The sequence below is a fragment of the Hipposideros armiger genome, unplaced genomic scaffold, assembly GCF_001890085.2.
Source record: "Hipposideros armiger isolate ML-2016 unplaced genomic scaffold, ASM189008v1 scaffold_248, whole genome shotgun sequence".
In the NCBI taxonomy this organism is placed as follows: Eukaryota; Metazoa; Chordata; class Mammalia; order Chiroptera; family Hipposideridae; genus Hipposideros; species Hipposideros armiger.
The window spans coordinates 486,450-492,449 of record NW_017731598.1 but is presented as its reverse complement, the minus strand read 5'-3'; positions in this window follow the sequence as shown (position 1 = coordinate 492,449).

Sequence of the window (6,000 nt, the reverse complement as noted above, 5' to 3'; positions counted from 1 at the left end):
TTTTTTTTTTTTTTTCCGCTGAGCTATCCTGCCACCTGTTGGCAGCTCAGCGGCAGCTCAGCTTGTGCCGGGACTTGAACTGCTGTTGCTCAGAGCTCGCACTCTTGAGCGGGCTCTTAACCAACTGAGCCACTCGGCTGGCCCAGTCATTGTCTACTTAAAAAAAAATTTTAGCTTGTTTTTTTTTTGTCAGGTAGATGGCATCTTCATAGATGTTTCTCTCATTGGGAGAACCCTGGGTATGAGGTTTTGCCACAGATCAGAAATAGGGAAGGGGTAGAAGTAAAGGCTGAGAGGGAAAAAGTTCTATAATAATATTGTGTGTGTGGGTGTGTGTGTGTGTGCACGCGCACGCGCGTTTACTTAGGTCTAGAACAGGGGTGGGCACACTGCAGCTTGTGAGCCACATGCGGCTCTTTGGGTCCATTCCATCTCAAAAGTTTGCCGACCCCTGGAAGAACCAATCCTGTCCCTCACAATAATTTAAAAATTATTGTAAAAAAAATATATATATATTTACATAATCACCATTATGTGAATAATATCCTTTTAAAATTTTATAAATGACACTATGGTAGTTTTATTTTCATTTTTGATTTTATTTCAGAGCCTGTTTGCTGACCGCAAACTGGCGAGCTGCAGTTTGCTGACCCCTGGCAGCTAGCTTTTCTGTCTCAAAAGTTTGCCAACGCCTGGACTAGAACCATAAAAAGGAGGAGAAATAGAAAATGCTTATTATTGCTGGGCATTATTATTAATTCGTCCAGGCACCCTCAGTTGTCTTGAACCCTCACAACAACCTGTGATGACAATAGTCTTTTGTCCCTGCTTTTAAAGTTAAGGGGCTTAGGGGAAGAAGTCTTGTGAAATTCAATATGTGCAAAGATTTATTTTCAATCTTATCAATATAATAATGACAGCATTTTTATTTCATGCTTGCTCACAGGACCTTGTATAAGGCACGCTTTAACCACTTACCCAGAAGTGATTTGGCTTTTAAATGGATGTTATTTCATTAGGGGAAAACATTGTCTCCAGCAGGCAAATTTCTGGGAGGCTCAAGTCATGGCTGCTTTTTTCAGTTTTCTGTAGGGTACTATGCAAATACTGAGTTGCCTTTGGCAGAGAAAAAGAGTTTCATTTTGCCCTCTGTAATCCAGAATTTCCATAATTGAACCATGGGGAGTGTCTTGTTCAATCTCAGAGTAATTAGTGTTTACCCAGAATTCATTAAAGGAACTTGATTGTAGCCTTTCTGATATAAGAACCCATTGAAAGCGCTTTATCCTAGCCATTGTCTGTGTCTTTTTATTGGAACAGAACAAATAAAATTAGATGAAGATTTGATATCAGGGAGGGAAAGAAACAGAGGGCTATGGAAGTTTGAAAAGATACATTAAAAAGGTGAATTAGATGAGGTCAGGGACCATGTACTAGGAGATATATTTCTGTGACTGTCTATTCAGTCCTCTCAGGAGTTATTGCCTTTGCGCAATTGTTGAAAGTAGTCAAATATTCTCTTTCTAGTGCCCCTGGTGAGCTTTGATTAAATTAAATTGATTCTGAAATTCTCTTTGGTTTGAGGACGGTCAGGAAAGCTGTGTAGCCTGAGCTAGGAGCTAGCATGTAATCTAGCTCTGCACTCAGTCATCAATACCCTTGTCTTACAGTGTTGTTTTTTTTTTTAAGTTTCTCTAGACAAAATTTTTATTGTATAGCCTTGATACACCTGGCGTCCCATATGACCCTGTGTTTGCATGGTATTGGCTTTCTTCTCTGAACCCAACAATGGAGATGTCACAGGAAAAAGTATCCGATCTCAACCATGTTCATCAACTAACACACAAACTGTGGGAACCCTAGGGACATAAATGTGTTTTGCTGCCAGGGTGGGAGAGATGACGGACTGGAGAGGAGGAAGGCCAGGGACATCCAAGGGATAGGCTGGCGGGGAGATTTCTAATGTGCCCCTTCTCCTCCCACATTTCGCTGGTGATCCATTGCCCACCTTTGTGGGCAGCCAAGCAGCAGTACCAGGCAGAAGTGGCAGCACAAGGGTGGTGAGAGGGCAGCTCCAGAGACAATGTGAGAAGCCAGTAGCCACAACACCTGTATGCCCCCTGAGTATTCCCTTTTCCTGCCTTCCGCTTCCATCCAGTGGGCTAGCCATTATACCAAATGCTGTCTATGCTTATGCACATGCCTGGAGATGAGGTGATGAAATGTTTCCCAAAGGCCAGGGGAATGCATGATAGTGGTAGTGATCAGGGAATGGTTGAATTCAGATTGCAACCTTTAAGACTTTTAGGCTTGAAGAGCATCCTTCTATAACTCACCTGGAGAATAAACAAAGCCTATGTTTTTACATCTCTCCCAGATAGATATTGTTTGCAAAACAGTTGGTAGCCCTCAGGGAATAAAAGATGAGCTTACAAGGAAAAATGGTGAGACACATGAGGAATAAAAGTTCTATGAAACAAATTTAACCAAGTAAATACGCTAAACCAGAGGAAACAGAATGAACAATAATTTAGCAAATAAACATAGTAATTATCCTTAGGGATAATGGAAAATATTGAAAAAAATAAAGCAGGGAGAGGGGAATAGTAAGAAAATCGAATTAGAAATATCTGGCACCTAAATATAATGTTAAAATAAAAAACTCAATGGATGGGTTGCATATGAGAATGGGTACAGTCAAGAACATATTAGTAGACTGAAATGTTAGAACAGGAATTTTCTCAGAAGGCGTCGGAAAAGGATGAAGAGATGGCAAATTGAGAGATGTGGAGGGTGGAAGTGTAGGTGTAAATTTTCTGCAACAGAATCACAGAAGAAAAGACCTTTAACTAAAAAGACACAGAGAGTGCTGAACAGGAGAGGGGCTCTCACACAGAGACATTCCACAGTGACATTAAAGGCTATCAAAGGAAAAGAGAACATTCTAAAAACTTTCAAAGATAAAAAGCATATTACCCAGAAGGAATAAGAAAACCAGATTATAATCATACTTTATATGATTATACTTATAATACTTTATATACACATATATAACCAACAGCTATACTAGATAGGGGAAAGCAGTGAATTGATATCTTCAAAGTGTTGAAGAAAAGACAGTAAAACTATTACTTTATAACGAGCAGCACATTAATTAAATGCGAGGTCGAGCTTAGCGTCATCTTCTTAGAAACATCTGTGCCATGAGAGCCAAGTGGAGGAAGGAGAGAATGTGCAAGCTGAAGTGCCAAAGAAGACAGATGAGGCAGCAGTCCAAGTAAACCACTAGCTTGTGCACCCGTGGAAGCCCCAGGAGCAGAAATGAGGAAAGCCAGAGGCCAGGGACACTGTATAAATTGTTGGACTGCATGCCTGCTGTTTAGAACTTCTCAATGGACCTAGAACATCCATTGCCATCTGTTCCCTATGACCACCTTTTGAGAGACCCACCTTGCCTGTACGAAAACAGTCCTTTACTCTGGACCTGTGACATTCTGGACAAGTGCTATTCTCAGTTGTGGCTGAATGTAACATGTACAATAAATCATCTGCTGTCTTAGTGGAAAGGAAAAAAAGATGTGAGGTTGAAATACAGATATTTTGGGGCATACGGTATCTCATCGTAATTACTACCAAGAATTCACTTTGAAAGAACTACTGAAGGATGTATTCCAGCTGAAGTGAAGTGAATCTGGGAGGAAGCAATGATATGCAGGAATAAAGGTAAATAAATTACAAACACAGAATGCACATTATTTTGAGTAAAAATGATTACTTTAAAAAATTGTCCATGATATTAGGCCACAAAGAATTTATCATTAAATTCCAAAGAATCAACCTCATACGGACCAGTTCTCAAACTATAAAGAAACAGTTCAGCAATCAGAAATAATTAAAAGCAACTTATGTATTTATTGATGTTTCTTAAAGAATGGTGCATTGATCATTCTTGTACTGTTTTTTTTTGCATAAGAAGAAGAATTTTCCTTGCAACATATTCCTAAAACTGAAAATTCTAAGTTGTATGATATGTGTGTCTTTGCTTGATATAGCCAAATTGATTTCTTAAGTTCCAAGAATCCCTACATGTGAACTAAAATTGGGAATTTCATTGAATTGAATATATACACTCATTTAGGGGTGAATGATATCTTTACAATATTGAAAGTTCACATTGTTGAAAATATTTTATCTTCATTTAGGCCTACTCTCAGTAAGTTTTATGATTTTCTTTGTGTAGTCTTGAGCCTCTTTTGTTATATTTATTCCTATGTATGTTACTGTTGTGAGGGTTTTCTTTTCCTCCTCTGTTTTCTAATTGTGGATTGTCAAAAAAATTGAGGTATAATTTACATAGGTACAATAAAATGCACAGATCTTAAGTGTTTAGTTTGATAGGTTTGATAACTGCCTCCATCTGTATAACCACCATAAGACTACAAAACATAGACTACTTCCATTGCCGCAGAAAGTTCCCCTTTCCAGTCAACGCCTTACCGCATGACAACCACTTTTGGACTTTTACCACTACACGTGTTCTTGAACTTTATATAAAAGGAATCATACAGTATTTACTCTTTTGTTTCTGGCTTCATTTGTTTTTGGGATTCATCAGTGTGTGGTGTGTATCAGTAGTTTATTCATTTTTATGGCTAAATAATATTCTATTGTTACTGAATATACTGAAATTGATCCATTCACCTTTTAATGAACATTTGTGTTTGGAAATGTCTTTGGTTTTTATGAATAAGGCTGCTGGGTACATATATTTTTGTGATACATTTTTAAGAAAGGTCTCTTGTATAAATATCTAGGAGTGGCTGAGGCATAGGATAGACATGTTTATCTTCCTGTTATTTTTTGGATTGTTTATCTTGTTATCGTTCATTTGTAGGAGTTCTTTATGTGTTCTGGATATGAATACTTTGTCAGATACACTTATCGAGAATATTCTGTTAGTATTTACATATTAAGGTGCTATGATGTTGGATGCATCAATATTTATAGTTGTTTTATCTTCTTGATGAATGGAGCCCTTTATCATTGGATAATGGCCTTTTTTTGTCTCTGACAATTTTTAGCTTAGTCTGTTTTGTCATTGTAATTATAGTTACCCCTGCTTTCATTTGATTGCCATTTACTTGACTTACCTTTTTCCATCCCTCTACTCTCTGTGTGTGTCCTCAAAACTACAGTGACTCTACAGTATGTAGGCAGCATATTGTTAGATCTTGTTCTTTTCATTCTTTCAGCCATTCTGTGTCTTTTGATTGGAGAGCTTAATTCACTTATATCTAAAGCAATTACTGATAGTAAGGACTTAACTGCTGCCATTTTGTTGTTTTCTGACTGTTTTGTAGAGCCGTTGTTCCTTGCTGCTTATTTTGCTGTCTTCCTTTGCGATTCGATGACTTTTGTAGTGGCGTGCTTTGACTCCTGTATTGTAATCTGTTGTATATCTACTGTAGTGTTTTCCTTTGTGGTTACCTTGAGGCTTACATAAAACACGTTACAGTTGTAACATCTTATTTTAGCTGATAACACCCTAACTTCCTTTCCATAAAGAAACATTATACTTTTCTTCCCCTCCCATTTTAGGCTCTTGATGTCACACACTACATATTTTTTATATTGTGTATCCAATAAAAATTGTTGTTATATTTTTAATATGTTTGTTTTGAAACTTTTAAACTAATTGTAAGTAAATTATGCACCGCCATTACAATATTGGAGAACCTGACTTTGGCTAGATATGTACCATTACCGGTGAGTTTCACATATACATCTTCACATGATTTTATGATGTTAATTAGCATCTTTCTATTTCTTCTTGAAGAATGTCCTTTAGCATTTCTGTAAGGCAGGCCTAGTGGTGAACTCCCACACAGAAGGAATTATATGTTCCCTCGTCTGTTTCCTGAGCCAGTCTTTATAGGGAAAGGAAGACATTTTTCTCATTTTTGTAATCCTGCTGCCTAGCACAGTATTTGCTTCCTAGTA